Here is a 26,592-nt window from a genome sequence, read left to right as displayed (position 1 = left end):
AACTATTTTATTCATCAATGAGTGAGTTGTTAGTACCACCAGCGGGACTAGCAGTTATTCGTGAGGAAATTCAAATTCAAAAATGTTTTATTCATTCATGTAGACCTACGAGTATCACAAGCACTTACGACGCATTCCAACATAAAATATGTTACCATTAATGTTGATAGTGATAACTTTATTTGTTAACTTAAAACTAAACTGGTCGCATCCTGGTCTAAGTACCCACAACAAACTTAGCTGATGCTTTTTTTTTGTTATCACCATCTCACAATCAAGTCAAGACTGGGGCGCTTTTTGGGGGAAAGAAGTTTGAACTCCAACCTGGGAATCAAAATTTAGCACACATATATAACATGCATCCTGGAGATCTTAGATATACAACAGGTTAACGTTCCCGGGTTATAAGGGGAGATGAAACGAATCCAATAAAATGCAGTCAAAGTTGCGGTCCCTATTTAGACGTCATATTCACCCATTACCGGCCTACTACAAGGCATTGGTCTCCTGCCACAATGAGACGGGTTTAGGCCTTAATCCCAATGCGCATTGGCCTCGATGTGCGCATTGGTGGAAGCCACACGCCTTTGAGAAAATTATGGAGAACTCTCAGGCATGCAGGTTCCCTCGCGATGTTATCCTTCCCAGTTGAAGCCAGTTATATTTTGATAGCTTAAAGCGCATTTAACTTACAAAATTTAGAGATGCGTGCTGGTTCAAGGTGAAGTCCTAACCTTTGAACGATCATCGCTTTACACCACATCACACACTTCGCTTAACATTTAAAACTCAATACACATATACCAAACTGGACACTAACCCTCTTTTCTATGTTTTTTTCCTTTTACGCCTTTGGTGGCCTGGAAGAAATCGCTATGTAGCGAAAAGGCCACTAAATTGTACTATCTTGCTCTATGTTTATTTCTCTCTAACTAATTTTTTTTTCTTTAGTGTACAATATAAATGTATTCATTAATTCATTCATTCAAACTGGCCAGTTGCAGATACACGCTTGCTCCATCTAAATGACTTTGTCGGACTTCAATGACATACAATTAGGCATCCATTGCATTGTATCTCTAAATTAAAATAATTGTAAAATAATATTTTAGTACTAGTGAACCGACGATAAAATCGTTGTACATGTATAAAAACAGAAAAGCACGTAATTAAGAAACTCTGCAAGAAAAATAGTTAAATCTCTTTTTTTTTAATCACAAGGTAGCTACTTTGACTTCAGTTCCCTTTACCGCATCATTAGTGCTCTTTTTATTATGTAAGCTATCGAGCGGGTCTGGCGTAAAATTACATCAGTTTAAAACTATGTAAAAAATTAAGCAAAAATGAACTCGATGTGACCTAATATAAAGTTTAAATTTGAACGCCAGCTAAACTTACATGAAAGGGAGTATTAATTTTCAACGGACAGTAACACTTTGTAATTGACAGGAAATATATTTCTATCTATTAAATAACTCTGCAGACTGATAAAATTGCGGGGTTGATGCAACAAAGTCTTATTTTTTAATCCTCTATAAGTTAGCCCTTTTGTTTTTTTTTCTCATGGGGAAATCCTCATGGGTATCACCTAAAGTAGTATCACCGTACCACGGGGAGGTGCAGTGGTTATGCCAGACTCTTACCGACTGAAACCCCAAGGTGTCCCAACTCGTCGCCGTATCACGGGAAAGCTTTCGCAAACAACTGCAACCCAGCCAGTGACACCCACCGAGGCAGACACTCCCCTGAGAAAACATAGATTCACTGAGAAAACATCAACAACACCATCCAAGGCACACTGGATTTGCCTTCTAAATCGAGGACTTATCTTTGATGGGCGATTTAGTGTTCTGGTGCGATGTCGCGAGGATACCGTTTAGGGGTATAGCTACCATACTCCTTAACAATTTAGCCCACTATCATCTAAGACTGCATCATCACTTACTACCAGGTGAGATTGCAATCAAGGGCAGTAGTCGTATAAAAAAAAGTGGAAAAAGCCCGTGGGAGGTGGCAGGAGGAGGCGTTTAAGGACACCCAAAAAATTTATAGAAGCAAAAGAAAGACTGACAGCGAGGTTAAGCTAAAAATTATTCAGCGTGCTATAACAGAGCCATGCTTGGAATTTCTTTAAGGGACAAAGTTCGAAACGAAGTTACTTGCCATATAACGAAAGTAACCAACGCAGCTCTTACGCGATGAAGTAGCAGTGGGCTGGTCACGTTTGTTGGAGGATAGATGGGCGTTGGAGCTGAAAATTCCTCAACCACGACTCGGCCACCGGAGTAATAAATAAATAATAAATAAACAAACACATCGCCATCTAGCCCCAAGGTAAGCGTAGCTTGTGTTATGGGTACTAAGATTACTGATAAATATTTTTTATGAATAAAATACATAAATACTTAGAATATACATATAAACACCCAGACACTGAAAAACATTCCTGCTCAACACACAAATATTTTCCAGTAGTGGGAATCGAACCCACGGCCTTGGACTCAGAGGTCGCTATAAACTGCGCCAATAGGCCGTCGGAGTCGGAGTGTAGGGTGCCTCCCGACTTATTGGTTTTTTTTTTTTTTTTTTTAATTTAGTTTTCTTACATTATCTTATTTTATATGCTTATAATTAACAGTTTTGTAAGATACAATTTTTTAAAAAGAAAAGTACAGCCCTGCTTCTGCGATTTGATACATCGGCCAGGCTGTTCTTCCTATACACATAGATAAACTAAAACTATAAAATTTACACACTTATAATAATTATTACTAAAAATTTTTAATATAATCTACTAAGTATTGTCCCGACTTATTGGTGTGACGGCTTCCGGAAAGTGTCAGGCATCCATTGGATGCAAAAGGCTGGGAGTAGAAACAGTTGGCGCTGTTTAAAAGAGGCCTATGTCCAGCAGTGGATGCATATTGGCTTATTATTATAATGATAATAAAAAGGAATCCATGCTCTTCTTGATGCATGGAAAGAGAGGAGGAATTTCAATAAATACACCTAGAGATAACCGCCCAAGTGTGTGAGTTGCAAATATTTTGTGCTCTTCATGTTAGACGAATGGTTAGTGATATCTGCATATCGTCTGCGAAAGGTGCAGAACTAATTTATAATAAGCTGGATAGCCCCCTCTGGAGGTGCTGGAATGGTGCACACACGGGCTATAGGAGGGCCAAACCCAGAGCCTGGTTTGTTGGGCCGGTATAGTTTAGGATATAAGTTTGTCTAACATAGGATAGTGGTTTTTTTTTTTTTTTTGTTACTTACATTATATTTATTTATTTTAATAATTATTTCATGTTTAATTATTAGTATTTTATTAATTTTAATTATTTTTATTTTGGAAGTGTTTGTATTTCTCAGCTCTTGGCTGGTTTCAACTGCATTTACGGGCCTTAACCAAGTAAATGCAGGATGTGGTGTGTTTTTATACTGTATTTTTATGTTAAATCTATGCTTTCGTCTATTATTATTATTATTATTGTAAATTTAATTTGTGCTTCTTTTTATGTTATTTTTAAAAACTGTTAAGTGCACAGTATATGGGCTATGCCTGAAATAAAATTTTATTATTATTATTATTAATTTGTGGGGTTGAGTATACGCTTTTACAACATGATTCCTAAGAAAATACTTGACCTACCAATGTATACGTTTAAAAAGTGTGTAAAAACGCATCTAGTACAGCGAGGTTACTATACATTTGATGAATTCCTTAATGACAAGGTAGATTGGAAGCAGCTAGCCTCGCTCTCATCTCCCGCAAGATAGCAAAACGATTGTTAATGTTGATGTTGGAAAAGAGCAACTACTGAGTTTCTTGCCGGCTCTTCTCGGTAGAATCTGCTTTCCGAACCGGTGGTAGAGTCACTACAAATATACATACTTGACGTTTCAAAAGTGCTTATAAAGTAGGCCTACTTGAAATAAATGAATATTAATTTTTTTTTTATTCTTTTTTTTACATTAGTAAGCAATTATTTTTATGGAATTCCAATTAATTTTACAATTTTTAATCAAAGGAATAAAACATACGGCCATTTTAATAAACACAGTATCCACGTATCTAGAAGCGAAAGTATTCTTAAACAATAATTCACATACGTTCATAAGCACAAACATACATTTATTATTTGTTGGGTTGTAAATTTTCTTTTAGGTCACTTTATATGGAAAATTCAAAAAATTCAAAATTCATTTATTTCAAGTTGGCCTAATATAAGCACTTTTGAAACGTCAAGTCTGTCTGTGTGTAGTGACTCTACCACCGGTTCGGAAGGCAGATTCTACCGAGAAGAAGCCGGCAAGAAACTCAGCAGTTGCTCTTTTCCAATATCAACAATTTACATTTTACATTGTGAGAGATGAAAGCGAAGTCGGATGCTTCTAAGCAACCTAGTCATTAAGAAATTCATCAATTGTATAATCCTCGCTGTTAATGTGTTTTAACACATTCTTTAAACTTATGCATTGGTAGGTCCAAAATTACTTTAGGAATCATATTATAAAAGCGTATACTCAATCCCACAAATGACTTCTGCACCTTTCGCAGACGATATGCAGATGTCACTATTTTATGCCCATTTTTGTAAGTCGACTGTTTATATCCACTTTTTGTTTATATTGAATAATATGTTGTCTTACAAATACTATATTGTTATAAATATATTGTGAAGCTACCGCAATGATACGTATTTCTTTAAATTTTTCACGGAGGGATTCACGTGATTTAAGTTTATATATTGACCGTACATCTCTTTTCTGCAATATGAATATAGTTTCAATATCTGCAGCATTGCCCCATAATAAAAAACCAAAATATACTTTGTTCGAGATTATATTCATTGCTCTTAATTAAGTGCCCGTATCAGTATTGGCCGTGTGGTGACGGCAGATCAGCATACATTTGTCACTACCCCACTTCTTCCAGCGGGTGTCGTACGAGACGACTAAGGGATTATTGCAAAGAACGGGCAGCAGCGTCCTCTGTGCTATTACTACTGTAGTGGTCTCCACATTACAGAACTAGATGGCGCTACAAAAATCCTGCATCGCGCTAGCGAAGTGTTCACGAAGAATGCCTATATATACAACTTCCAAAAATGAACGTTCGGACCTCGGTCCCCGAGCACGATCACCCGCTCGGAGGAAGAGATTCCTATTGTTACGGTCGAGCGTATCACCATAGCTCCCGTACACTACCATCAACTGTAATCATCAGAACATCTGCCCAAAGTGGCGATTATGGACAAACCCTACTGCTAGGAGAGGCCTTTAGTCCAGCAGTGGACAGTAATAGGCTGTTGATGATGATGAAGATGATGATGATGATCACTATTATAAACATCATAGTGATAAAGGGGATTCTTATCTCGAAGGACCTAGATATGTTCAATTTAGCTATAGTAAGACAAATTCGGCAACAAACAATAAAAGGACTTCTCACAGTTACTGGAACGTCCAGGTTACGCAGCAGTCTTCTTCCAGCTGATTGAGCACGGCACAACACAAAACTAATGAAGAAAAGGAAATGAACTACGCCTGGAGCAATTCTTTTGTAATAGCTTTTGATTTTTGATGTCGTTACGAACGACCGTTGTTTCGAGCAATGGCGATAGTCTAAGCGTTTCCGACCGCTAGGAGCGCTGGTGGTGCCTTGTGCCACAGGGCATTCGGCCAATCAGCAATCGCCGGAACGGAACCATAGTAAGCAGTAGTGAACTCAATATTACCCGTTGTAAAAATTGGATAACTATGGTTTGAATACTACAGATACAGATTACAGATAGCAATTTTAAAAAGGCAGAGATTTTTCATGCTTTTTAAATTTTCTTGAGATAGTTTTAAAATAAATCCTGTTAGTAAAGAAGCAGAAGTTTCCAAGTCCCGTCCATCGGAGTTGCCGTCAATTTATTGTTCTGCAACAATAAGTAATGTAATCGGTATATATCGGAAAGCTCGCCCGCCATCAATTATCTTTAATCCATGAAGCAAGTCAGTGTAAGTACCAATTTGCAAAAGAAAAGTAAAATATTTCTATCGCAAATAAATTAATAAATTAATCGGAAATATACTAAATCTAATTGTATTTAATATACTTAAGACTAAAGTAGTATATAACACAAAGTTGGCTTTAATTATAAATAAAGCCTTATAACTATACCTTTGTGTTAAAAAAGATAACGCAGAACTTTGGCGTTTGTAATAATCCTTAAAAACTGTTTCGAAAATCTAATAGTAATTGAGTAAACCACTGCAATATTTTTTACTGAAAAATAAAAACATGTGACTCCTTTCATTTTACTGGTAACGCGTTGCATAGCGGACGTACTGTGTCGTGTCGATGTTTTGTCTTAACTAGGTTTGTCATGACTAATGTAGTTTCTACGAAAATAAATATGCTTGTTGTGATTTATTTCTCAATATTTTTACAGGGTGATTCCTTATAAAATGTACTTATGCATAGTAAATATTCACAATTACATAAAATAACAGTAAATAAATACGTCAAGTAAAAACTTTTAACCCTTTTTAAAACACATCACACACACTACTATGTATTTTACACATACATGCATATATATACTCTTTTTTCATATTGAAAAAAACCAGCAAATTGACATTGTAGCCTTGGTGAAATTTGTAATTAAAGAAATATTGTTTTGAAAATAGAATCTCAACAATGTTCAAAAAAATAATTATGGTCGAATATCGATTAGTAGGCGACCACTAGTATAAATGGTTCCCACACAAGACTTTCAGCAAAAAATTTCAAAGATGTCCATCTTATATATATTATTGTTATTGTGAAATTGTGGAAATTTTCATTTCCACAACTTGCAACTTAAACATAACAATAATAAAACAACAATAGTTTGACAGCCGATTGGCGCAGTGGGCAGCGGCCTTTTTGACCCTTTCTGAGTCAACGCTGTGGGTTCGATTCCCACAACAGGAAAAATTTTATGTGATTACCATGAATGTTTTTCAGTGTCTGGGTGTTTATTTGTATATTACCTATAAGTATATTATTCATTAGAATATTCATTAGTTATCTTGGAACACAAGCTACGCTTACTTTGGAGCTAGATGGCGATGTGTGAGTTGTCGTAGTATATTTATTTAAAATATTGATTAAATATTAAAATTATTGATGTAACACCAGTACACTCAAGACCTTCAGCAAATATTTCAAAGATTCCCATTTATGGTGCCCAAGATATAATTGTTTTATTAATGTTATATTTTATTCGCACTTTCATTCCCAAAATTTTCACCGAGGGAAAATCAAGTTGGTGGGAAATAATCGTTTTCACCAAACAAAATGCGTGACGCGCGTACCAAATGAGCCCGCTTCATTCGGATTCAAATATACAGTTTGGAAACTGGAATGCCTCCCCCGACGTTAATAAATAGGAATTGAAACACTTGCGTTTCGCTTTCCTTACGCCGGTTATACACTCATTCCTAACGATAGGGATTCTGTACTTTTATCCGCCTGATGGATTCACGCACCTTACTGTCTGTTTCAACCAGTAATCGTTGAGAGCACTGCACTCGAAATTGTCGTAAAATACGTGTACCTAGGACACACAGTCCAGTTAGGTAGGTCCAATTTAGAGAAAGAGGTGAACCGCCGTAACTCGGGAAATTTCGTGACATCTTTTCGTCAAAAACCTCAGTGCCTCAAGGCGAAAGTCTTCGAACAGTGTGTGTTGGTTCGGAAACATGGTCGTTAACTATGGGCCTCATTGCATATGGGCAGATTCACTCAGCGGGCGATAGAGAGAGCTATGCTCGGAGTATCTTTACGCGATCAAATCAGAAATGTGGAGATTAATAGAAGAACCAGAGTTACCGACATAGCTCAACGAGTCGCGAAACTGAAGTAGCCGGGCACATAGTTCGAAGAAAGGATGGACGTTGGGTCAAAAAGTGCTGGAATTGCAGCCCCGAACTGGTAACCGCAGCGTTGGTCGACCCTCAACGAGGTGGACAGACGACAGCGGCACAGAACCGTGGAATTTGGAACTCCCTACAAAACACCTATGTCCAGCAGTGGACGTCTATCGTTTGATATAATGATGAAGCTGATGACTGTCTGTATGTAGCCTCATTGGTGGAGCGGTTAGCATGTTCGATTCCGGGTTGAGCCATTGAATAGCATTCGTTTTTTCTATCAATAAATTCTCAGTTCCAGCTTGGATTTGGAAGTTAGCGGTAATTCACCTACTTGCCTCGCAGAGCGCGTAAAGCACTTAAATGTGATCTGTACGTTTGGTACCAACGCTACGTTCTCGCGTGATTATGAACTTTACGTTCGTAGTAAAAAAAAAAATGAGATCGTCAATCTAACTGTGATTTTATTACTTTTTTTACCATTTTTACATAAACTACACACTAAGAACGTTATAAGACAAGTAATTTGAACACGTGGACATATCAAAAAATGTTATCAGACTTTTTTTGTAGAGCGTCCAATTCTCTATAAAGATTGAAACAGCGATTTATAAATCAATATAAATCAGTCGTTTGAACGGTACAAAAATCAGAAGAAGCAAAAAAAAATTTTCCCATGTTATTCTTATGGGTATTAAAAAAATGCGATGGGGACACTTAATATTAATATTAAGGGCTCATCTTTCCACAGAATTTTTTTGACACCCAAAAGAAATTTTTGAGCCTGTTTGAAAAAAAAAACAATTTTTTTTTATTTTTTATTTGATATATCAATGAATAGGACTTCGACTTCACTTTTGGGTGCCGAGATCGTATCCCAAAATAACGCACCACCAACATTTGTAAGTTATGTGCGTTTTACAAAATCACTTGCATCAATGGTGAAACATCGTGAAACATACCCAAAAGTTATCAATAATGTTCTCAAAGGTGTGTGAAGTCCACCAATCCGCACTGGTTGGAGGAGACCCGTGCTCTATATAGTAGGCCGGCAAGGGATTGATATGATGATGATGAGATATAAGCTGCCCTTCTGGCTTCCGGTCCTTAGAGTTGTGCTTTTTTAAACATTAATTTAATACATAGAAAATACTGTAATCTTGAAGCAAGTCCTTAAGCTCCATTGGTATTTTGCAGCAGCCGGTTGAAATTAATAGACTTTCAAACGCCACACCGCAAATTTAATTTCCTGTCACCACCACGAGGCAAAAAAGTTTCGCAATTTTGTGACATCTTTGCAGATATTAAAACCTTTGATGCTAAAAATCTATCAAGTTTTTTCATTTATATTTCTTAGGTCTACCGCGACTACATTAATTAAGCCGAACCTATATTGGCATCACGCCACCCGGCTCCACGTCGCACTTCCACGATTTTACTTATACCTTCCTAGATCTATCGACAATGTGAGATGGTGGTAACAAAACTAACTAATTTTCTTATGGGCTTTTTCTTAGACCAGCGCGCGATTGGAACACTCGTGCCTTTAGTTTTAAGTTGACGAAATCGCCATCAAATCGCTTTTATGTTCTATTTTACTTGTAATGTACGCATAAAAAGTTTTTTTTTTTATATTTGTGAACAATAACATAACTAAACCGCTAATGAATGAAACGATGATCACTGTTAAAGTATGAAACTGCGTAACAGTGATCACACGCCCACCTCCAAAACTTAAAATTTACCACTGTTCACTGGATATTTATCAAGAAATCTAAATACATTCAACAATAATTCAAAGTTCCATCTATGTACCTATTTGAATAAAGAACATTTGACGTTGACTTAACTTTTTGTAGTAATAGTAGTAGAACACTCTATGACAGACTAATCCGGGGAAGTACCACCGCCATGCCATTATTTCTGCCATGAAGTAGAATGCTTGCTGGACACAGGGCAGCACTTCGTAGGAATACCTCTCAACTTCCATTTGCCTCGCCCGATCACACTTTTCGTAACCCTCTCGTCACGCATTGACCAGCCCACTCCCCAAGTCAACCGTGCGTAAAGATGTATTACTATAAAAAAAAAACTTGTGTGTACTTATGTACACGCGTTACAAGTTATACTTCTTTGGCGTAACAAGATTTATTTCTTTCGCCTTATAAACATAGTATCTAATACATTGAATATTTTATTATAACGTATTATCTAGTTAAATAAAGTTTATTTAAATATCACAAAAAAAAAAATTCTACATAATCAAAGAAATGGACATAATAAACATAATTAAATTTGGAATACTAATGCACTCATTATCAGATAACCAGGTTTCACTGAACATTAAAATTTGAGATTTTTGTACAATTGAATCAATTAAATCACCGGAATGAGTCCGCAGACAATTAAAAGTGTACACTATCAAACATACCTAACTTGAGGGTGTCGGTTTTTTGTGACGGTGTGCGCGCGCATCGTAAATATTTACACTCATATTTCCCTAACGCGCCAAAATAAGTATAACTTCAAAAACTACCGTCACACAAACATATTCCTATTAAATAACTATTCTTCTATTGCACTGGAAGACGTTTCAGTTCAATAAACATCTAGCTTCACTTACGCTGAACATGAGCGAAGGAGCGAACGAGAAGTGTGTCGCCATCTTCGACAAAGGAATAGATTTTATCCGACGTCATTTCGCAGAACTCAACGGCGTAGCGTCGCATGTTTTATTCAACATCACGTATCCCCGTCCGGTGCAATTTGAATGTATCGATTGATGGGTCATAACTGGAAGGCTTTGGTTTTAAACTGAAACTGACACGAAACTCTTGACACAATTCGAAGCAATTTCGATTCTGGTCACTCTTGCTGACACGGTGCCTCATGGACGGATATTTGTTCATCGAGTTACGCTAGAATGTTTTAGATATTTATTTCAATGTAACATCACTATCTAATAACGACCTCCTTGGTGCAGAGGTGAGCGGTCAGGTTATAAGTGAAAGGTCGCGGGTTTCTTGCCAGGGTATGCAAACGGCAGGAAAATGGCATTGATTGCAACTTGCATGTCAATCCTCCTCCTATAAAAGTTACATATAAATTTTAGGGTAAGCAGTGCATTTGTGCATGTATGAAGTGCACGCTGGACATGCCGCTTATTAATTTAGCGTTACGGTACAATACCGCGTAGTAACCGACTCTAAAAATTGTTGTAAATAACTTTAAAGTACTAAAATGGTTTGAAGCCAATAATTTGGTTATAAATGGAAAAAAATGAATTGCATGCAATTCACATTACGAAATGTTAAACAAGTGAAAACCAATTTACCTACTACTGAATAATGAGGAATTGAATATGCGCGCGCATTTCGTTACATTTTATAATTTCTATCCCATGATTTAATCCCTAACGCCGCCAAAGAAGTGTTACTTGAAAAACAAAAGGTTCGGCTTTTGAATAGGTTTTTGTGATAAAAATCAGAGATAAAAATTTAATCTTATTTAGAGTAGGCATATACTGTAAGTGATTTTCAATACGTTAGTTTTCAATACCAAAACAGCGTACGAATGCAATACAGAATTCCAATTCTGTAATTAAATAAAGCATGAATAATGTATAAGAACGGTGACGCTTTTGTTTCATTTTGCCGCCCAATTTTCCATTTAAATGGAAAAAGTCAGCTTGTAAAATATCTCACGATAAAATAAATATAATAAATTGCCATTAATACTGCCTTTTAATGCCGCCAAAAAGGTTTAAACTGAAGTATCATATGAAACTCTCCACAACTTTTTTTTTTCATACGAAATATTTTAAAAGCTTTTTTGAGAACTAAGCATTGTTTTTTTTTTATTCCACTACAAGTGCCCTGAATTCAAATCTCAGCTGGTTAGTTATATTGCAGTCTGCGATGGTAGCGGCCAAACCTTTAAGGGGTATATCAGTATTGAACCCATACCTCTAATCAGTTTTTTACACGACTCCTTAGTGGAAAGATAAATCACTTAGCTAAACAACCATCACTTGTTAAAAATGGATTCCAGAAGAAAGTTGCATCTTATAGACCTTTGTATTTAATTAGAATGAAAAAACCATTACTGTCATAGTGTACAGTATTCCACTAGTGAAGCACTTTAATTTGGTATCCATATTGAAGGAATTGTGCAAAAATGTAATTCGTCGTCTTTGTCTGTAGGGGATAACCGCAGGGGTAGCCACGGCCTCCCACCTGACCAGACCAGAGAAAATTCAGAAATAATAAAATCCCAAACAGCCGGGAATCGAACCTGGGACCTCCTACTTAAATTCACAGCGCTCACCGTTGCGCTCCGAAGGTCGTCTAAATAATATTTAACCACTCTCATTGTGGGAGGAGACTCGTGCTCTGCGGTGGGCCGGTAATGGTTTGATATGATGATGATTACTATACATAGATAGCCAACAAGAAGAAGTAACATGCATACAAGAAGCGGGGCGAAGTAAAACTGTAGTTAAGACGAAGTTTGCCTCGGTAATACGGTTGGGAATCGACTTAGCTGTTCAGATGTCAATTGGGAATGTAATTGCTTTTATTACTTGTTAGAAACAAAAGAGTAGCCATTGTGGCATTTCTCTAAACAAGTACAACAAGTCCAACTACACTGGACTGGTCCAACTGCACTAGTCTCTACTCAGAATGAAAAGGGTTAGGCCGTAGTCCAACACGCTGGCCAAGTGCGGATTGGACGACTTTATATTCGCCTTTGTGAACATTATGGAGAACTGGTTTCCTCTTGATGTTTTGCCTCACCGTTAAAGCAGGTTATATTAAATTGTTTTAATAACTAGGCAACGGTTTTTTTTCAACAAAACTAACGTCTCGTTTGGCTTCATGGAATATCAGCGATGGGTCTTAAAAGATAAAACCGAGTGGAGACTATTCATTTCACCACAAAACTGTGGTGAAATGAATAGTCTAATATGGGTATCAAATATCTGTGTATAAATAAAGTTATATTCAAAGTCGGGGGTTTAATATTTTTTATTTATACAACGTGTTAAGGAAAACCGAAATAATACATCAAAAGCTTTAGAAGTACACTATGTATTGTCTCTGAGACTTATCTGTGAAATCGAAAACCTAATAGTTTTTGAGTAAACCACTGCCACAGTTTTAACGGCAAGAAATCAGATACTGCCACTTGCAAGATTAAAATCAAGTGACTCTTGTTTGGTATTTTATTAGGTATGCGTCGCATAGCGTAGGTACTATGCGCGTGTGTATCTTTTATCTTCAATAGGGTTGTCATAAGTAAACACTTAGCATGTTTTGAATTAGTTTGTATGTAAAAATCAATATGCATTTTTGATTTAATATTTTTACAGGGTGATTCCTTATGAAATATAGTTATGGATCATTACTTCGTAACAACTTCGTATTACAACATTATTTCGTAATGTTGTAATACGAATAAATTATCGTAATTCGGTAACATTAATAAAATGTACTTTATACTACAAACAAAAATATTGTTTACTTTACAGGATTAAAAAAAGGGTGTGTACTCCTCAAGCTAAAACGTCCTGAACCAAATCTGATTTTCTTTCTTACTTAGATATTTTTTTTCTATCGGTCAATCACATCGGCATTTTCCTAACTGCTGTAGTTTTCGATATAGCAATATGAAGAACGTCTTCACATAATTAACTATTTATATGATACCAATACCAAAACGTATTTAACTAACATTGACAGCCTAAAAGGCCTCAAAGCTGCGTTATTTATCATTGCTACGAGGTTTTTTACTTCAATTCCTTAACTCTAATGTCGTTAGTGGATTTTACTCAATTTTAATGTTGTAAAAGTAACCTTATACATGTTTAAATTTAGTTTTTCTCCAATATAATTGTGAACTATTCCATAACTTAAAATTCTTTTTACGAAAATGCTAGACTAAATTGTCTTTAATGTAATAAATTTCCCTAACTATTCTATATATATATCTCGCGTGGTTCTGAAAAGGTTTACTGGCTCTGGCTCTGGCTTTCTGAATCGCAAAAATCTAAACAAAAATATTGAAACCTCATATGTATTCTGTTCTGTTCTATGCTATTCTGTTCTTTTATATTGTATTCTATTCTGCTGTGTTTTATTCTATTTTATTCTGTTCAAGTCTAGTTTATTCTGTTCTGTTATATTCTATTCTGTTCTATTCTATTCTTTTCTGTTCCCTTTTTTTCTGTTTTATTCTGTTCTGTTATATTCTGTTTTGTTCTATTTATTCTATTCCATTTTATTCTGCTCTTTTTGGTTCCATACTATTCTGTTCTGCTCTGCTCTGTTCTAGTCATTTAAAATTATTAGAAGAGCAACCTGTTTAGAGCAATAATTCACACCCAATCTTCTGTTCCCTAAAACATACCACTACCTATTGACCTATTGAGTTATTTAAAATATAACAATCGCCTATGCACATAATAAATCGCTAAGTTCGTAACGTATTTACGAAAATAACTTTTATTTTATTATTATTTATTTTAGAATCTTCCTAATACAGTTATTCGAAAGTGCTCTGTAGATCTACTATATTTTCATAGTTGCAAGTTTTGTATATGTTTATTAGTTATCAAATGGCATTCGTTCTGTATATTTCTGCGCTTTTTCGATCATAATATCGAAACTTGGTTTTTGTAGTTAACGACACTTTAGCTTTAGGACGGCAGTGTACATGTCCCTCTGATGACTGAAAAATATAAGTATACTATAAGTAGTTACGTATGAGAGCCTTAAAAACCTTCACTAAACCATCGTCACGTCACACCTGAGCCTAAATTATTACGTTGTCAACAAGACATGTGACTTGTGCAGCTCTTAAATCTACGCAGCTGCGGCCGGGGCTTGGAAATTTTTTTGGACATCAAGTCAAATGGCCAGCTATTAAGTGAATGGGCCGCTTTAGGCTTCCGTGAAATTCGGTGTTCCGACTAAGTTGCTTTGGTTTGTAAGGGGCCGTTCAAGTATTACGTAAGCAGATTTTCTGCAATTATAAGCTCACCCCTCCCCCTCGTCAGCAAAAGTAAGCAAAGCTCTTAAACATTGGTACAATTGATTGATATATCAGCAGCAGTTATAAGTCTAGAAATAAGGAATACGTTTGGAATAGACGACTGTAACGCACATAATTTTAATATAAATATTAAATAAACTTTACTGAAGACAAGAAAAGTGAATAGCGCGCGGTAATTCATCTTCTCAGTTGCAAGCAAGTACCTAAACGTATTCATTATTTGTAGGAATCCCCGTAAATGCATTTCGTTTTCTGCATAGACAATGTGTAGGTTGCGAAATTTTAAAAAAGTTAATAATTACTGCTGACGTAATCACCCCACCCCCATCCCTCATGTCATTGAAAATAAGCAAAGCAAAGACCCCCTCGCCCCTCTATAGTGCTTACGTAATACTTGAACGGCACCTAATAAGGCTTTATTTGTACTTACAAAACAGTTTGGAAGGTAGAAACTCAGCAAAGTTACTCTTTTTCAACATATTGGATAGAATCAGGCGTTACTTTGCGGATTCCATGTTATATTATGATACTTAAGCTTAATTTTCTATACTACGCGAAAAGTAGGAGAATATGTATGGTGTAATTTATAATTGCGATGGAGAGAGCTATGCTAGGAGTATCTGTACGTGATCAAATCAGAAATGAGGAGATCCGTAGAAGGACTAGAGTTACCGACATAGCACAGCGAGTCGCGAAGCTGAAGTGGCAATGGGGAGGGCACATAGCATAGCTCGGAGAACCGATGGACGTATTAAGGTGCTGGAATGGCGACCCCGCACAGGTAAGCGCAGCGTAGGTCGGCCCCCAACGAGGTAGACAGATGACATCAGGCGAGTCGCTGGGAGCCGCTGGAGGCAAGTGGAACTCCCTACAAAAGACCTATCCAGTTGTCCAGTAGTGGACGTCGATTCGTTGACGTGTTGATAATGATGACTCCACACAAAACAGATCTTCGACAATGCACTCTCAACGCACGTTTCGCTCCGAATACGGAGCACCCTCAAGAGATGTTGACTTTACAATGAATAATTGTTAAGTCAATCACTAAGCTTAATTTTCATAACTTTTTTAACATCGTTCGCCACTTCAACTCATGTTTCTAATACAAAATTATGAGATACGATGGTACGAAACCTTTGGTTAATAGTGTCTTTTAATTAATTGATTATCTTATAATTTATTTATAGCTACAAGTGAGTCAAATGTGTTTTGCACTAAAAGAAGTATTTAACAACCTCAGCCGGGAATTGTTTTACCGTAGTAACTCTCCAGCCCTTTAGGCTACACCAGAGGTTTCCAAAGTTTTATTTCTCAATGACAATTTTAATAGTTTTGGTGGATCACCTGCTTCTGAATTTCTATTTTCCAGCATATTCCCAAGACCGTCAACTCTTACGTATTATTATAGTTATAAAAAAATATTGACTAATATATTGAAGAATATATGGAATACAAATTGGAATGAAAAAGTTAATGCAAGAATGTATGAATGAATACACTTTTATTTTACTTCACAGAGAAAATACACAGAAATACACTTGCAGAATTAGGTAGAACTTACAATTTGGCAGCCTTACCGCTATACAGCGATGGTAAAATACCCACAAAAACTGATGATTGATGTGTTAAAAACTTCTGATAAAGTCTCAATACGACCAGTTTTCACCGCAATACTCACCGAAAAACTGAATATTTTAGTCTACATTAATAGGTAAAGCCAAGCCATCATTTGTATTGTTTGGTATTGAAACTAGATAAAATATCGTGGTTACATAACGTGAATTCTATTTCGCGCCAATGTAGACCGACAAGCCTCCCGTGAACACCCAGTGGTCTAGGCAGGACCACTTTGAGAATCACTGGGCTACACCCTCGAATCATTTCACAGTATTGCTTGGACCTTTATCTTTTGATAAAAAGCTGAATTTATTGGACCCAGCAAAAATGACGGCTGTGGCAAACTCGAAACGTTTTCAGTTTTATTACGGAATTTATTACAGTTCGGCCGCGACTCCGTCAGCGTAATGGATGTTTCTGCCCCACGGTGTTGGCGTACTTGGAAATTACCTCTTGGGTTTCGGTTTTATCTAAATGGCAAGTAATACTCATTGAAACGATATTGATAAAACTGAATTTCTTTTTAGGCTTGTACCTATGAACATTAAAATGTCCAATAAACGGAACGCACTTCAGTTTAAGACAATGTTTCTTTATTTTTGTTAACTGGGAAATTCTAGATTGTTATATTTATGCATAAAGGCAAATATAGTGATACACGGACTAGAAAAGCTTTAAACAGAAAGAGTGGAAAAGAATGGGGGAAGCCTTTGCCAACGTTGGGCAAACAGACTAAGTTGTCGGTGTCTTTAGACTCACCAGAGTCGTTAATATTAGTGTGCATAACAAAAAAAAATCAAAAAAACTAAATAAATAAATATACTACGACACACATCGCCTCCTGGCCCCAAAGTAAGCGTAGCTTGTGTTATGGGTACTAAGATGACTGATGAATATTTTTATAAACAATATACATAAACACTTATAATATATGTCGGCAGAGGGGGGTCGGACATAATAAATTAAAGAAAGGAATATAGTTTTTGTAACTCTATGAGATGGTTATCAACTATAAATTGTGGCTACTAATTCTAATTTATAGTTGAGAATAATAATTAATTCGTTTTCCACAAATTAATTATCCAAAGGGTCTAGGATAAGCTACTAGCAGGGTACATCATGTGCACCGTGCTACGCCAGAGCCAAGACTGCCTTGCCACTGTAGTTTCGGTCTTTATATACGGATCATAATGACTTGAGTAGTAGGTGAGTGGGGATAATGAACAATGCGCCAGGTGGCGAGAGCGGTGCACGTGTTGTTTACAGATTTCTTGCCGGCGCCGTCATATACATATAAACACCCAGACACTGAAAAACATTCATGTTCATCACATAAACATTTTTCAATTGTGGGAATCGAACCCACGGCCTCTGACTCAGAAAGCAGGGTTAATGCCAACTGTGCCAATGGGCCGTCAAAACTGTGTCTGAATAAAGGCTTTATTATTATTATTATTATAAATATAGTGAGACAGAAAATTGGTACGTTAAAATTAGCGATTTTAGGAAAATAATTATAGCACTATAATATGATAAGTATGTTTAAACAAAACAAAATAATGTTTATATATTTATTACGTAGAAGGTACAATTTATGCGACGGACATTTTCTGTATATAAAAATACCTTGTGTTTAGTTTCCGTCGAGGAAATTCGAAATTAGTAATTGATTATGCCCAGATGTTGCGTTATTAGAAAAGTTTCCCATAGTATAATTATTTTTAGCGTCAACGATTTTAATATTCGCAAAGATATCGTGAAATTGTAAAACTTTTTTTCCCCTGTGTCAGTGACAGGAAATTAAATTTGCGGCATGACATTTGACCTAAAACGTTTTAATTATAAGCTTCGCCCACATTCATTATACGCACTATAACAGTATAAATTAAAAAATGTATCGGTCTGTTGGTTTATTTAATATTAAACTAGTGCGTTATCGCCATCTTTATCAATCCATTACCGTCCCGTTATAAGGCACGGGTCGCGTTTCAGAATGAGATGGTTTCAGACCGTAGTCCACCACGCTGTTCAAATATGGATTGGTATAATTTACAAGTCTCTGAGAATATTATGGAGAACTCTCAGGCATGTAGGCATTCCTCACGATCTTTTCCTTCGCCGTTAAATAAAGTAACATTTTATAACAACAACAATATTCACAATACAAATAAAACGGTGCAAATTCTATAATCCTTAGGTTGGAAGAGTTTACAGGAAGAGGTCCACAGAGGGCACCGGATATTAAACATCGCACTCCACTAAGCACGTTCAACCAATGTGTACTCAGACGTAAGGGTGCCCCGAACTTATTGGTACGCGCTGCTTTGTGAACGTATCGTAAATGGATATAAAAATGTGAGCATGAAAACTCTTTAAAAAAAAATATACGGATTCCCAGAAGGAATTCCAGTCAAATACATAAAGTCATATACAGGGTTGGCTTCGCGGTTTATTTTTGTTTTTGCAGCATATTTATAAGTAGAGTATCCTTTTTTTTATATAATAGCCTATGTTACTTCGATATAGCTTAGCTTTCTTTTAGCGAAGAAATGGTTAAAATCGGTCCAGTACTTTCGAAGCCTATTGGGTAAAAAAAGCATACAAATAAAAAAACTTGTAATATATAATCCTCTTTGTAATATATATATATATATATATATATATATATATATATATATATATCTTTTACTAATCATTTATTTTTCTACATATTTTTTTTTTAATATTTCATCACTGTGAATTATAAAAGAAAACAAACACTATTAAAAAATTAATAAATAAAACCCCTCCGCTTACGGGGCCTTTGAGTACCCAACCGGCGGTCAGGGCTCCAGCGTAAGGAACCTCCTCACAATACGCGCCGTTTCAATAATTATTGCCTTCTGTATACTGATCCTGTTATATTGATCAAACAACCAAGCGAAAGCTTCTTAAGATATTGATCGAAGCTTTTCGCGAGACCATTGACTTTAACAACTATCGGAACAATGACTGTTGACTCAACACTCGACATGGCGGTAATCTCGTGAGCAAAGTCCAAGTATTTTGAGACTTTTTCCTTTTCAGCTTTCACCAAATTATAATCACGTGAAATAGTAATGTCAACTTTAAAATTAATAGAACGACTATTATTTAATATCAATATATAAACATTATTCTACTTTAACTACATGCTAGTATTCGAAGATTTGTAATTATGTTCTAATTGATGACTTTTGTAATATTTATTGACGGCAAATTAGCGACCACCTCGAAGACTTCGAACCTTCTTTACTCGAAAATCGCAAACAAAATGATCTCGATCGAATTATGAGTATTCTCGGAGTTACTTTGTTTTTTTGTAGGTATTCACTACAAATGAAATACTTACACTTTACGTTGCTAATCGCAGTGAACTTTAGATTCCTTGTAATAAGGTTCTTTGTAACAATATAAATCAAAAATAAAGTCATTTCAACATCAAAGACGTGAGTGATAAAAATTATCAGCGACAGTTCTACTTTCCAATCGCACGTTAATTCCGGAGACTCTGAATGCCCAACTGTAAGTAAATGTTAATGGCTGATAGTATGCCATCGCGTCACATCACGCCGATCGCGATAACTAATAAATGGATATGTCGCGCGTCGGCAAAATATGACATGAGCGCTCCTTACACACATTATCACGCGTCAAAGTATCGTAGTACTTAGACAAAGTTCAAAGTGCTTTGTTTTGTAAAGCGACACTTTATGAGTACCTTTTGGCAGGTTTATCTTGATTGAGTTTTACGGCATAGGTATTTGAGAATGAGGGAGGTCGGTAGCGGTGACTTTGCAGCGATTTAAGAGTACCTAATAGCGCGTTTCTTCATCACTATTTTTGGCTTTTTTTCATTTACATTACGCCAAGAAAGTGAAGCAAGTGTTTAGTAATCACAATTTTCAACTCACCTAATCTTTATATATATATTTCTTGTGTGCGTGTGTATGTCACTGAACTCCTCCTGAACGGCTGGACCGATTTGAGTGAATTTTTTGTATGCGTTTGGGTGGCACCCGACAGATGGCGCTGGGGTCCGCTAGTAAGTTATATAAGTATAAACAGAGCAACAGTTCGCGGGGCATGCAAGGAAGACGTCCTACAGCATTGTGCTACACGCCATGCCAAGCATAAAATCAGTTTAACTAGACTCCTAGAGTCCAATGCCTTCACAATAAAATAATTTTATTAAAAAAAATTCAAGTTTTCCTTCGACGCGTAAAGGTTATTTATTGATGTACTAGCTGTCCCGGCGAACTTCGTACCGCGGATATTTTTTTTTTTTAATGTTAGATTTTAATACTTATCATCCTATTCCGGTCTAAGAGGAATCAAAAAAATCAAATATCATAAAATTTGGTCCAGCTGTTCTTGAGTTATAAATGGACTAACAAAAAACACTATTAAGCACTAGTAGGCATCTTTATTGCAAAGTATAGGATATATTAAAAATATACATTAAAAAAAATTAGATGCAAAAGGCGACCTTATCACTATCTACTATGATATCTTCCAGGTAACCTAAACGATAGGAATATTCAGAACTATTAAAAAAGAAAGATTCTAAATGAAACCAGTAGGTAATTTAAATTGTCTCTTAAATCTGGAATGCTAATCGCTCGGTAAATAATTAAATTAGTAGTTTTCCGCAGTTATAAAGTCGGGATAGAATTAATTTAAATAGAAGCGGAATGAATAAGGCATTAATCCGCTTAAACAAATTAAAGCTATTTGTATGCAATATTAAGGTGTGAGCTACTGACTATTTAAAGGAAAATCAACTCTATCAACTAATTTACATTATTTTATATATTGTGTTTAGTTATACTCTTTATTTGTACACCACTCAGAAAAACGAGAAAAAAAATACAAACACATGAAGAATGAAGCAGGATACAAAAGGCGGCCTTATCGCTACAAAGCCTTTCTTTAGCGTTATGTCTAGGAAACACACACATAGTGAATGTCCAGATGCTCACTGTGATTGACTTAATATCCTCCGCCCACAGAATTAAAAACATACAGAAACCGTGTACACGTCTAATATTGAAGCATCAAAAACCACTCCACTTTAGTAGTGTTTTTGAACAGGCGGATAGTCACTTCACTCAGGTGTAAATTAGACGTGCGCGTTTTCACTGTTTTTGGATACAATGTACTGCATACCATAATGGCTGAATCAGGATTCTGTAAGTTCTTAATTCTGTGCCTTTGCCTTCTACCAAACTTGTGTCTTCAAGATATATTATTTACTTACGCCTTCAAGGTGCTTTGTCTGTCGGGAGGCTTTGGCCGTGGCTAGTTACCACCCTACCGGCAAAGACGTGCCGCTGAGCGATTAATTGTTACGGTGCGATGTCGCGTAGAAACCAATTAGGAGTATGACTACCCTAACAGGTTAGCCCGCCACCATCTTAGACAGCATCATCACTTAACACCAGTTGAGATTGCAGTCAGGCTAACTTGTATTGGAATATCTTCTTCTTCTATCTATCTATCTATATTTATATATATATATATTTCTTGTGTGCGTGTGTATGTCACTGAACTCCTCCTAGACGGCTGGACCGATTTGAATTAATTTTTCGGTATGCGTTTGGGTGGCACCGTGGATGGTTTAGATTCACAAATCAGCCCGACAGATGGCGCTGGGGTCAGCTAGTATATATATAAAAGAGAAAGTGTGTGGGTATGTTCCGAATAGGCTCCGAAACGGCTGGACCGATTTTAATGAAACTTTCAGGGAATCTCCGGATTGACCTGGCGAGTAATCCTGTAAAGTTTGGTGACGATCGGAGTACTCCTATATTTGAACTGTCAAATACAGCTTTTATTTACTATGATGATATTCTATAATCTATTGTTGGGTGTACATGGGTGAAGATAATGATCTTCACCCGCTCGAGAAGAGAATGAATACGGAGAGAAATAAATGATTTAAGATATTATGAGACTTAAATAAAAAATTGAAAGATGTAAGTTTATTGTTTAAATAAAATAAAGCAAAATCTAGCCCGGCGAAGCGGGCTGGGTACGCTAGTAAAAATTAAAAAAGCGTAGAGACTTTTAAAATCATAACTTGATCACTCTCTGACACTCGTAAATACAGCAATAAAGTCCGTTTCAATAGCAAACTTCAATTTTTACAAAGTCTCCTCTCGGTTAGAAACAATTAAAACTTTGTGCCGAATTAACCGAAAGTAGTTGATAACAATCGAGAAGTTTTGTAGCATGAACTTGTAAAATTGCACTAACTTTTGTACGTGATACGACCGTCTGACGGTCTTAGGTAAGATGCTTAACTGTGCTAACTAGTTTTATTGTTTTATTAGTTACTACATATACCCACCTTGCTCTACAAGAAAAAGCATACTAAGCAAAATTGTATGCATAAATAATAGATTTTTATTACAGGTACAACTAGTTAAAAATAAGCAATTCCTGAAGGCCGTATTCCACCACAAAAGTAAGTAAGTAATTGAAGAAAACATGAACGAATGAATCAATAAATATACTTTTATTGCACACCACAAAAAGTACTTAAGAAAAGAAAAGTATAACTAAACAACGTATACGTGCATATATATTGTATAACAATTTTTCATTACTTAAATAAATATATATAATACTAGCTGTAGCCCGCGATTTTGTCTGCGTTAAATTTTGTTTTTTTTTATGTTGCATTCAATTTAGTTATAGTTCTAAAAAAAATTAAGGTATTCAGTATCGCTAAGCCTTAAATGAGGGGTTTGTTGCTGTCCGCTGAGGAGTTCTGTCCTCTATCTCCAACAACATTAATCAGATCTACACAAAGTTTGGGCAAAAATAACACATATTATAACCTCTATAGTACAAAATTAATTATTTACATCGGTTATAATTTGTCGGCGTTATGGTGTAAAATCGTCAAACACTTTCATCCCCTCCCCCAAAGGAACCGAGCTTAATGTCCGGATAAAAAATATCCTATATTACTTCTACCACTTCCGAGAATATTTGTACAAAGTTCAGTTAAGTAGTTTTTGCGTGAAAGCGTATCAAACAAACTTACATTGACAACTCCCAATATAAATATAATATATAAATTAAATATGAAACCAAATGAATAATTATCCACAAACATAAATAATAAAAATTAAGAAGAGAAGAAGGGAGCAGTGAACGATCACGGTACTTCAGATGATTGACACAAAAAAATGTTTCACAAGTTATTTAAAGATTTGGATAGATTTTGCCTCTCTTATAGCCAGGTTTCTTCACAATGATTTCTTTCCTTTTAAAGTAAGTGATATTCAATTGCTTACATAAAAAAAAAACACTGTACAGTTAGAGATCGAAAGCCTAACCCCCTAAGCTGTCACCACGTGCGGTTTAGAAAAATACAATGCAAATAAAAGAAAAAGGTAAATTAAATTCCTTTTACAATTGTGCCAATTCGTTACCGCATACCGCATTCTGAACGTGCCATATATTTTATTCAGCGCCAACGGTTCGTGGTACAGCCGATGCGTTCTGATTTCATTGTTTAATTGGATATACCAACGCCTGATTTTTACGTACCTAACCTGGCAAAGTATGTCAGGGTTTCGTTTAAAGAAAACTTCTTTACGAGCGTTTGACTTGGGGATTAAGCTGGTGACGTTACGAAGTGCGATCGGGCGAGGCGAAAGGTGGTCGAGGGGGAGGAGAGAGATATAAGTTAGTGAAAACGGAGTTTTTAGTTTATAGAGTTTAGTATTAGAGCCCCACATATTAACCCCGTTTCTCCCAACGAAGAGCGTCAGGCATTTTGTCTGTCGAAAAACCGGCCAAGTCGGAATTGCGTACGAAGGTTTCCGTACCGTTATATCTAAAAACGAGCAAAAAAATCATGTCCGTTCTGTGCCACCTTAAATAAATATTTTATTCTGTTATTTAGTTTCTGTTGTTGTATCAGCCAACAAAATACGTGATCTGAAAAATTTTAACTGTCTCAATGTCACGGTTCATGCTATACAGCCTAGTGACAGACGGAAAGACAGACCGATAGACGGACAGCGGAGTCTTAGTAATACAGACCATTTTTACCCTTTTGAACACTAAAAGCATACCTAAAACAGTAGCGACAGTGTTTTCTAAGATACCTACAAGGCTACAAAAGTGTTTGTCAACGCCAATGACAGCAGCACGATTAAACTGATAGTGTGGACTAACTATGTTTGTGACTAGATAGTGTGAAAAGTGCCTAAGTGTTTTATTATTCTATATTGCTTATGATCAAAAGTTCAAATACCATAATTTTATTTAAATTCGTTTAGTCCGCTGCAACATTTGTTTGTTTATTCCTAGTACTTGTAATTTAAGAGAACCTGCTGTTCGGGTTCTCGTGTGCTGGTTCAAATAACCAACAGTGTTTTAAAGTTTTTTTATTTTTTTATTCCACTACAAATTAACCCTTGTTTGCAATCACCCGATGGTAAATGATGATGCAGTCTATGGCAGCGGGCTTACCTGTTAGGAGTATGGCAGCATTAAGCCCTTACATACTCCTAATCGGTAAACCGGAACGCTAAATGGGTTGGCGGCTTGGCTTAGTTGGGAGGTTGGTAACACACAGCTGATCAGAGAAAGTCAGAAGTTTCAAATTCCCAAAGTAGGGGCACGGGATTGAGCCCAGGACCCCCTGATGACATAACTGTACCAGGGAAGTATAAACACTTGAATACCTAAAACAGTAGCCACAGTGTGTTCCTAGAGACCTACAAGGCTACAACAGTGGAATAAAAGTGTGATGTAATTCTATTACCCGGCGAGCCATTTGTCCATCGCATTCGTCGGCGTCACATGTTTTATTCAACGCCTCCAGCACTCGTACGGAGCGAGCGCGATGCATGCTTGGCTCAGCTCATAAATGGAAAGGAGAGAATGAAATGGAAAAGGCCAGTTAGAGCTGAAACTTTTCATATAACTCGAGTCAGGTAATTCAATAATGTAAAATCTTATTTTTCGCAGCTACTCGTATGCTCTTGGACTGCAAATTACTAGCGATATAGGTATTTACAACAGAACGTAGCTTTGAAGTTTTTATACAGTGTTTGGTCAAACTTTAAGTCCCTTCACCTATAAAATGGCAGACCGTCAAAAAACACTGCATATCATAATTTTATCATATTTTTTGTAAATATGTATAACATAAGAAAATTATTACAATGTACAAATAAAGGCGAACTTAATTATAAGTTAATAAAGAATATAACAACTCAGTTTAGATATTTTTTTATGAGTTAAATTTTGATATTTTATTGAATCCTTTCTAGTTTTAACCCACGACTCAAAAACTACAGGGTGTTATAAGTTTGACGTGTCTGTGGATGTATGTGTCTGTCTGTGGCATCGCAGCGGCCGAACGGATGGAACGATTTTTATTTTGTTTTGTGTGAAAGGTGAATTAGTCGGGATTGTTCTTGATGTTTGATGAAAATCGGTTCAAGATGGCCGACGCAACAAAACGGCAGATTATAAATTTTATCACAACTCTCTCAACTTGGGTGTTTAATGAAAGAAATTGACTACTAGAATACCATACACTACGATATATTTCAAATCCAAGATGGCTGCCACAACAAAATGGTAAATATTTATTTTTGTTCACAACTTATTCATTATTTACTCGTACATCAAATGAAAGTCAAAGGTTGTCTGAAAGAGATCGCTTTAGTGGTAAGACCGCCTTTGCACACTCTATTTTCTTTTCTAAGTTTTTTTCTGTATATGTGTTTACTTTGTATATAATGTGTGTATGCAATAAAGCTTTCAAACAAACAAACAAACAAATGAAAGGGCTTGTCTAGTAAAATACCTACTGTGACAAATTTAAAAGCCGAGATGGCCGCCACCGCAATTACAGCTTTTCTTTTGGGGGTTTTAAAATTTTTAATTATGTAGTCTAGCAGGCTTTTTGGCCATAGCGTATTTAACGAAACCACATAAAAGAAAGAGACAAATTCATTTTAC

Source organism: Pararge aegeria, chromosome 13 (assembly GCF_905163445.1).
Source record: "Pararge aegeria chromosome 13, ilParAegt1.1, whole genome shotgun sequence".
In the NCBI taxonomy this organism is placed as follows: Eukaryota; Metazoa; Arthropoda; class Insecta; order Lepidoptera; family Nymphalidae; genus Pararge; species Pararge aegeria.
Note: the sequence above shows the minus strand (reverse complement) of the source record.